This window comes from Argiope bruennichi, chromosome 11 (assembly GCF_947563725.1).
Source record: "Argiope bruennichi chromosome 11, qqArgBrue1.1, whole genome shotgun sequence".
NCBI classification, from domain to species: domain Eukaryota; kingdom Metazoa; phylum Arthropoda; class Arachnida; order Araneae; family Araneidae; genus Argiope; species Argiope bruennichi.
In genome coordinates this window covers 24,020,450-24,029,394 of record NC_079161.1, presented here as the reverse complement: position 1 = coordinate 24,029,394, position 8,945 = coordinate 24,020,450, and the positions used below count along the sequence as shown (strand labels likewise).

Genomic DNA, 8,945 nt, shown 5'->3' with positions numbered 1-8,945 from the left:
TCTCTTATCGGCAGCGAGAGTTGATTAACCAAACAAGTTTTGTTATCTACACAGTTTATTGATTTATTGTTTTGTTTATTCATTTTTTAAACTGAGATAACATAAATTTCAATTAAAATGCAATGTGTGACTTGATAATATCTGCGCATCTAGTCAAAAAAAAAAAAAAATCGAAAGAAAATATAATTGATTATACTTAATGACAAGATAAGAATAGAAAAATCGATAAATAGATGACAAACTCATAAACCTTACTTTAGTATTCAATTTTATACGAAATTTCTTTTAAGAAGTTCCAAAATGAAATGAAAGGGGGCACCCGGGTTTGAACCGGGGACCTCTCGATCTGCAGTCGAATGCTCTACCACTGAGCTATACCCCCACGCAATGCTGGTTACTAACTAACATTAAAATGCAGGATATGTATTACTTCCTCAAATGTATTGTTAAGATTAATTTTCAATTATATGTACATTCTCCGATTTCAACTATTCTTATTTACATTCAGCTGATCTTTCATATTTTTATTATTATTGTCAGAATCTTGTTCAGTTTCTAAAAATTCAATTCAAATTTTGATTTAGTAAGCGATGATTTAAATTCTAAAAGGACCATATTTCTCGACTCTTGTATGAGATAATGCGTATGAGACAATATTCTGTTATATATGAGGTAATGTTACTTTTGTTTTTTGTAAAATTTGATTTATAAAACAGATTAGCATCCAGAATTTAAAAAATTCTTAATAACCAATGGTGTAACTATAAGGTGTTAGGACTAGTAAAATAGCAAGGGCTCACTCACGATCTTAATGGGATCCATTCAAGGTTTCCTTATTACGTAATGAAATAGACATTGCAATAGTTCTTCTTTCTAGGACTAAGAAAAAAGAATACCCTTTCCTGAAAAATTTGTTCGATCTTCATTTTGAATAATTTTGCCTCTGCTTTGCTTTTATTTTACGAATATATATAATTAGATGCGTAATGTCTTCTGCTCGACAATCTTGATTATTAAATAGGCAGCTGCCTAGGGACCCCGTAACTATAAGGGGCCCAAAATCCCGATATATAGTGATATTTTCTGAGTATGCTAAATTCATGCTTCTAATTTATCATGCTAAAGTATGAGTTAAATTATATGAGTATGCTAAATTCATGCTTCAAATTTATCATGCTAAAGTATGAGTTAAATTATATGAGTATGCTACATTCATGCTTCAAATTTATCATGCTAAAGTATGAGTTAAATCATATGAGTATGCTAAATTCATGCTTTTAATTTATTATGCTACAGTATGAGTTAAATTATATGAGTATGCCAAATACATGCTTCAAATTTTTTATGCTACAGTATGAGTTAAATTATATGAGTGTGCTAAATACATGCTTCAAATTTATTATGCTACAGTATGAGTTAAATTATATGAGTATGCTAAATTCATGCTTCAAATTTTTTATGCTACAGTATGAGTTAAATTATATGAGTATGCTAAATACATGCTTCAAATTTATTATGCTACAGTATGAGTTAAATTATATGAGTATGCTAAATTATGTTTTTTAATGTATGAAAACCATACTCACGAATGTATTCAAATTATAATCAAATATCATTTAAATGTTAAAAAATACTTCGAATACCATTATTAAACTAATTTTCACAAATTTTATATTATACTGTTTAAAATTGTATATAATGCTTTATAACTTAAAAAATGTCCAATTGTATAATTAGATAAATATTATTTAGATTTTGTTGAAAAAAAATTGTAACGTTTTGTTTGAAATTTTTAAATTTTTTTTTTTATACATGCGATTTATTTAAACTGTCTTAAAAAGGACCCTCAATTAATATTTATCATTTTGTATGGAATTTCTTGCATAGAAAATAAAAATCAATATATCTGTACTGTGTACGAAATTAGATCAGAAAAAAGACGGGTGCGAAATTTGAATTGTCTTAAAAGCTCTGAGGGGCTTGTATGCGATTCTGCTGAGAGTTAAAAATAGATTTTTAACTAACATTTTCACGAATAATTTTTTTAAAAATCATTCCAATTAGTTTAAATTATTATCGAATCGAAAAATTTGTTTATAACGATCTTGCACCTAGTCATACTGAAAAAGAAAATTGATAATTCAGTCATATGAGTCGAATTAGTTCCGTCAATACAGAGTAAAAATTTACAAACCGCGTCTTATTCTCGAGTGCGATTTCCCCTTCTGCGCTCAATTCTTCGTTATCTCACGCTCTGGTTCCCGGGCCGTGATCGTATAGTGGTTAGTACATTGCGTTGTGGCCGCAATAACCCAGGTTCGAATCCTGGTCACGGCAAAGGTTTATTTTGGCTCTTTTCTCAGGCAAATATCTGAAATTTTGAATTAGCATAAATCGAAAAAGTGAGTATATGATATTGCATGAAAGTTGTTTCCCCTCACCCCTTCTTTTTTTGAGTTTCCTCTGACTGGAAGAGTCCCGGTAGTTTATTCCAAATGTAATTTAAACATCCCAGATTTTAGTAATCTAGGTAGACACCATTTCTTGGCAAAGGAATTTCTTGAGCAAATATTTGAAATTTTGAGTGAACATAAACTGACAGAGCGCGCAAATAATAATACCACATTTCTTCTCCATTCTTTTTTTTAATGTACTCTGGCTGAAAAAATCTCAAATTGCGGCGGTTTGTCCTGGACTTAATTTAAATATCCTATGTAAGTAAACAGCTGATTCGGGGAAAAAAAAGATCAATCAGGTTTAAATTTTAAATGTCAGTTAAAGTAGAGAATTTTAAACAAAAAAATGGGGCAAAAATATATTTTCTTTTCCTATTTTTCTAATAATATAACGTAATAAAACAGGTGCAAATCTTTGTCTTTTCTAAAAGGATATGCTTGGAAAAGTGTTATTTGAGTTTAATAATATGACCAAGATTATCCCTGTCTGGATTTGAAAGTAAACAGTTCATATTAAATGGGAAAAAAAATAGATTTAAATGTTTCAAAAGTTACCTTCTGAAGAATTCTCCTATTCAGGTTTTATTATACGTAGAATAGAATCTCCATAAAAAAATTGCGCAATGTAGATGAAAAAAAAACTTAAAAAGAATGATAACAGTTTTGAGAACACATTTTAATTTTATAATTAACTACTTCATCGCTTCTATTTCCTTTAGTACGCGTTCTGATCAAGTCATTGTAGCAAGGTCAGATGATTAACGCTTTAACTATGTTATTTTCTTTATTATCTAATAAGATGGCACCTTCTATTTTGGGAATATTTTCTAATTTTAATTCAAATGAAAATCGATTGAATACTTGACTTATCGATGTATTCGAAGTAATTTTAATATTGAATTATAATCGTTATGAAAGATTTATTTTTTGCTTACAACTATCAAAATTCGATAAATAGATGTACGCATGGCACTAAGGCGAACAGTTAAGCGGTTAAGTCATTTAATGACTTAGTTCATCTAAGTCCCGGATTTCCTGGAATAATTCCGATAAGGTCGATCTCTTCAAAAATGGTTAGATTTTTTTTTTTTTCGAAATTTAAATGTCCCTGATAATTTAAAATTTGAATTATAAATAAATTTCAATTTACAATATTATTTTGTTTATAATTTTATTAAGTTAGATGAAAAATTATCTTTCAACTTTTATTATGTTCATAAAATGAATTAGTTGGGACATTTTTAATTTATTCAAATTGATTTATTAGGTGGGACATGCTTTATGGTATAAAAGCTGAAATTCCAGCAAATGCGATATGCTGAAAATTACAAACGGAAGTTAAAATTTACAATGTAACGGACAGAAAACTAATTCGATGTAAAGTATAATATAACCTTATACCTTTTTATAAAACAGGGGTCAACTCTGTTTCAATTAAAAAAATGTTTCATATTTAAATAAAATTTCTGAGATTTTACTTTTTTGTGTATGAAGTAAACAAATTAGAATTATTGTAATAGACAAAATGTTCAAATTAGATTTTGGCAAATCTTCAGACCCCCTTTAATTCGAAATTTTTTTTTCTGGCATTGTTTATCTGTGAACACAACAACTCAAAAACGCTGAGTAAGACGGATGAAATTCAATATATGGGCTTTAGACAAAATTTGTAGACTATTTGACGATTATAATACTTTCTCTATATGTCGTACACGAAGAAGTAAAACATATGCAATTCAGAATTGTTTTTTAAAGTGCACAGTTGAGTTATATTAACGTCCCATTTAAAGCATCACTAGGGCTATTTTGGGACGGACCTCGTCATTTTGAACCGCGGTCAGATGACGAGGACGACACCTGAGCTGGCGCCCCCCTCTCTACACCACACCTGCAGCAGGACGTTGAGCATGACGGATTTAATGTGCAACCGACTCCCTTACGGGACGGTTTTTTGGTGGAATCAGGTCACAAACCTGAAACCCTCTGGTTCCGAAGCCGAGACCTTACCACCAGGCCACCGAGCCCTACGAAGTGCACAGAGAATTTTTATATATATGAAACACTAACGAGTGTGACACAGAAATGGCGCTTATTACATACTGCCGAATGGGAACTGTCAAATATAAATAAATCATCATACGAATTTCAAACTACTCCATTGAAAGTTTTTGCAACTGATTGAATCCAGCGCTTCTCTTGACTAATGAATGGAGTTATACTCCATTTCACCCTAACTTGGCAGTATTGTAAAAGGCAGAAAATGTGATGCTCCGCGTTGGGAAAGAGTTCTCCACCAATTTTTATTTTAAAATAGGTAAAATGCGCAGAAATTTATCAAATAATATCATAAATTACAGAAATCCGTTTTTTATCAATATGTATTTAAAATTATTCTCAAGTTAGAAGTGCTTATCTGTTAAGTATTTTGCAAATAAAGCGAACGAATAAAACCAAACGAGTGACATAATGAATTCCACTTTTACTAGAATCGGTCTTCAAGGTCAAATATTTGGCGCGTGTTTCTTGTACGTTTCCGCCAACTTTGCTTCATTCAGTTCGCAACCGTTATTATCATAATTCGTAATTTTTTATTCTCGCTTTTTTACCAGCTGATATTTTTGATACTGTTAATCACATTAGTAGTTATTAGTTTCGATTGTTGAATATTTATTCAATTCGTCATTTCTATTCACTGCTAAAATGTCTGAAAAAGTGTTATCACCGACTGCGCTGTACACACCTTCAAGACGATTGAAATCAACAAAAAGTGCATCACGCAGAAGCATATCAAATGTTTATTCTCGACTCCGAGAAGAAAACCCTCAAGATTCTATCAACCAAATTGCCGATAAAGTATCGCATCTTACAAGTGTTTCGCAAAGAACAATTTTCCCTTTGAAAAAAAGAAATAAAGGCATCCAGTCCTTTAAATAACCATGGAAAGAAACGACCAGGCTCAGTAGGTAAACGTTCAAGTCTTGTAAAATATGAGGATTTTACATTATCCTGTATTTGACTAAAAATCCATACATTTTTTTCGGAGAAATGAGATACCAACATTAGATAAAGCTTTAAAAGATGTGAACGATGATACAGATATCTTTTCGAAAAACATTAGCCGAACTATGCTTTACAGAATATTGGAAGACTTGGGGTTTTCTTTTGAAAAACGATGAAATGAAATGAAATAATTTTAATTGTTCATTAAAATAATGTATCAATAATATTGAACAAAATAAGGAAAAAAAATTAATTTAAAATGATAATAAAGTTAATAAATATTTACTATTTGGCGAAAAATTTGCGAGATAAAGTTTCGCCAGCGATCTGCATTTCTAGTAACTTTGTGATTTAAAGTAACCCAGTTCCCCTGACAGTGACTGTGATTCGGCATACCTAGAATATACACTACTGCCAAGTTAGGGTGGAACAGAGTATAGAAACTATTCTTAGAAATTTTCTGGAATGGGCCATCAAAGTACATTGAGTCAGAGGAAAGGAGATATAAATGAAATCAAGAAACAGGCTTCAAGCAAAAAAGTGAATCGAGGCGAAAATAGCCTTAATTGTTACCAGATAAGTAATCGTTTTGAGTTTCCTAAGGAAATGGATGCTCATATCTTCCAAAATAATTATCTTAAAAAAATAACGTGTTATCTTAAAACTCAAAAATCGCTATTTTAATGATATCAGTTTTATTTCCGTACAATTTCTTCCCTTAATTTTAATAAGTTTTAATTCAATTTGATACATTATCCTTAACAATGTTTTCAAATGCTCTATTATAATTCAAATTCATCATTAAAAATATTCAAGCGCTGTAGAGGGACGAGATTCTTTAACTTAATTATGAAACAGATGAAAATAATAGGCGCATTTCAGGAACAGTTATTTAATTCTTTTCTAAGTTTCACATTTTACAAGACAGGAGAAACACTAACACTAAAATACACGACACTCTTGAATACAATCTAATAATGGCCCCCGAGAAGGATCATGGAAAATATACCTTGATGTTAATAAGGTAACGCCATTTGTTGTATGAAAAGAGAAGAAAATAGAGTTATGTTATCGCTACAGCACGTGTTTTTATTAACCATTAGCTCCGTAGTAGGATTTTCACTTCCAATTTTATTTTGTATTCTGTACTGTCAGACGATATTTGGGTTCAAACCCTGTAATTGTCAAGATCAATCGTCTGTAAGGTCCGCAGAGTAAATTGTTCTAATAATAGCAGTGAAAAATGCATGTGACTGGTTCTTATAAAATGTTGCAGGTCGAGAAGATTTCTTAAAAACAGACTTTTATTTCTTGAGACAAACATGCAAACATTTAATACTTTATAAACTATCACACCGACACAGACTACGAACACAAAAAGAAAATCTGAATCGACGTCTAAGCCTGATCTATGCATCAAAGTATAAGTGCTTTCGCTCTTATATAGTAAAAAACATTTGCATAAATAATTGGAAGCATCATTTCACTTCATTTGATAAATGGTTGCGAACGGGGTTCGAATCATCATCAGTTTGTGTACACGCATTCGGATGGAAAGAAAATATGAAACGAGCATCCTATTTTGCTAACATGTACACTTTTTAATTTGCAGTAAAATGAATCAATTGAATTCATGTTTTTCAAACTGTCAGATAACAAGGTGAAATATTTTTTTAATGTATTCCATATCAATCTTTTAACAGTCTAAAGAGTCGATACAAACTGGTCACCAACGGCGGATAGTAAAATAAAATAATCTCTCCTTCGATAAAATTGGATTACAAATTTATCCCCATTGATTTGAAAAGAAGGGAAGAGAAGTTAAAAGAAATCTGTATCTTCGGCGCCAAAATCCCCGTTACATAAGGAAATCCAGTGATTTTTTTTTTCAGTCCATAATTTTAAATTTAAGAATTCTTGCATTATGCACGCACACGTTCGAACCCTTTGATCTTCCACTTTCTACCCGCGCTTTTAACTTCTTTCAATAGAAAGAAAGATGTTATTATCGTTTTAATCAGAACATCCCATTTCATTGAAAACTTTTATTCTATTCATTCTTAAATTGCTGTTACTAGATTGCCAATCAGCGAGACCAAACAAACGAGCTCCTTGATTGCGCTCTCTCGATGTTCCCGAACCATAAATAAAACCCGTGACAGCACTCCTTATCTTGACAACATCAAAAAGGAAGCCCTCTAATTCAACCCTTTCACCGACTCGCTTGGCTTAAAAGTCCCCTCCCTGCTCGAGGGCTTATCATCTTCCATCTTCATCGGCCCTCCCGTCAACCCCCCCCCCCCGTCGAGAGGCGGCTACAAAAGGAAAAACTGGTCATTCTAGAATGGAATGGCCGATCTGCGAAATGGAAGGCTCTAGCAGACAAATTGCCAAGATTTCGTGAAAGAGGATTGCCTGGTCTGGGATTGGCCATTGGAAACTATTAGAGGAGCAGAGTTTCTGGGCACCTAAATAGACAACAGAACTTTCTTTTAGACTACTTTGTATTATATCGGCTGAGAAATTGTATAAAATGTTAAGCCTCTATTGATTAAGGCGTTACCACCTACCTGCACGGGGTATTTTCGACTCCATCCTTTTTCTTTTGTTTAGAAATTCTAGGACTTTATAAACATTCACACTGTTACTTGCCATAGTCTCATGGGGGGAACCAGAAGATTAGAACAGCAGAAATCAAGCGGAAAAGATATATCTTATTTTGTACCGGAGGGTTGAGGACAAACTGATCCCTGAGTATATGCTCAGGGATCAATTTGTGTATCAGAGCATTTCAGATTCTTTTAATGGTATGTCTGTGACAGAGCATCAGAGATCTTCTCGAAAGAGTTCTTACTGACAGTGAACACTTGCAAGATGCGATCCCCAGGGCCCGACTTAGCTCAATTGAGGCCTGGGGCAAAAGCTTCTTTAGAGCCCCCCCCCCCCTCTGCTTCACTACTTCAGTAATGAACTTTATGGAGGTATTTAAATTTTTCACCTCATTATAGATATATAATAAGAAAATTGATTAGAACCTAAAACAACTAGTCCCCCCTCTTCCAATGGTCAGACGAAATATTGTTCTGTCCAGTTTATTGATTTTCTGACATAAAAATTCATTAAAGAAGGAAACGTAAAATAAACTTTCGATTTGATTTGAGGTCCCCCTCTGATGTGGGGGCCAGGGGCAACTGCCCCGTATGCCCCTGTCTTAGTCAGGCTCTGCAGATCCCTTAGATGTTCATGAAATTTGGAATGTAATCATGATATAGACTCGGAACAAAACGCAGATGATGTGCACTCTAGAAAATCTGATCGCAAGTTATCGGCTGTTAGTGGAAAAAAAAGAATAAATCCTTATATTAATGATATCATATGAGTGAATAGTCTTGAAATTTATTAAAAATTACTTTTAATCTGAATGAGAAATGATGCAAGTTTTTAAAAAATATATATATAAATGAAAGACAAAAATTATGAACTTGCAAA

The 8,945-nt window shown here is 32.3% G+C and overlaps 2 non-coding genes across 2 annotated transcripts; one reads left to right on the top strand and one right to left on the bottom strand.

The window, feature by feature from the left end:
- Positions 1-310: 310 nt before the first annotated feature.
- On the bottom strand, positions 311-382 carry Trnac-gca (transfer RNA cysteine (anticodon GCA)). The gene has a single exon. It is a non-coding gene; the product is annotated as a tRNA-Cys (tRNA).
- A 1,883-nt stretch (positions 383-2,265) lies between these two features.
- Positions 2,266-2,337, top strand: Trnah-gug (transfer RNA histidin (anticodon GUG)). Its single transcript has one exon. It is a non-coding gene; the product is annotated as a tRNA-His (tRNA).
- Positions 2,338-8,945: the final 6,608 nt, after the last annotated feature.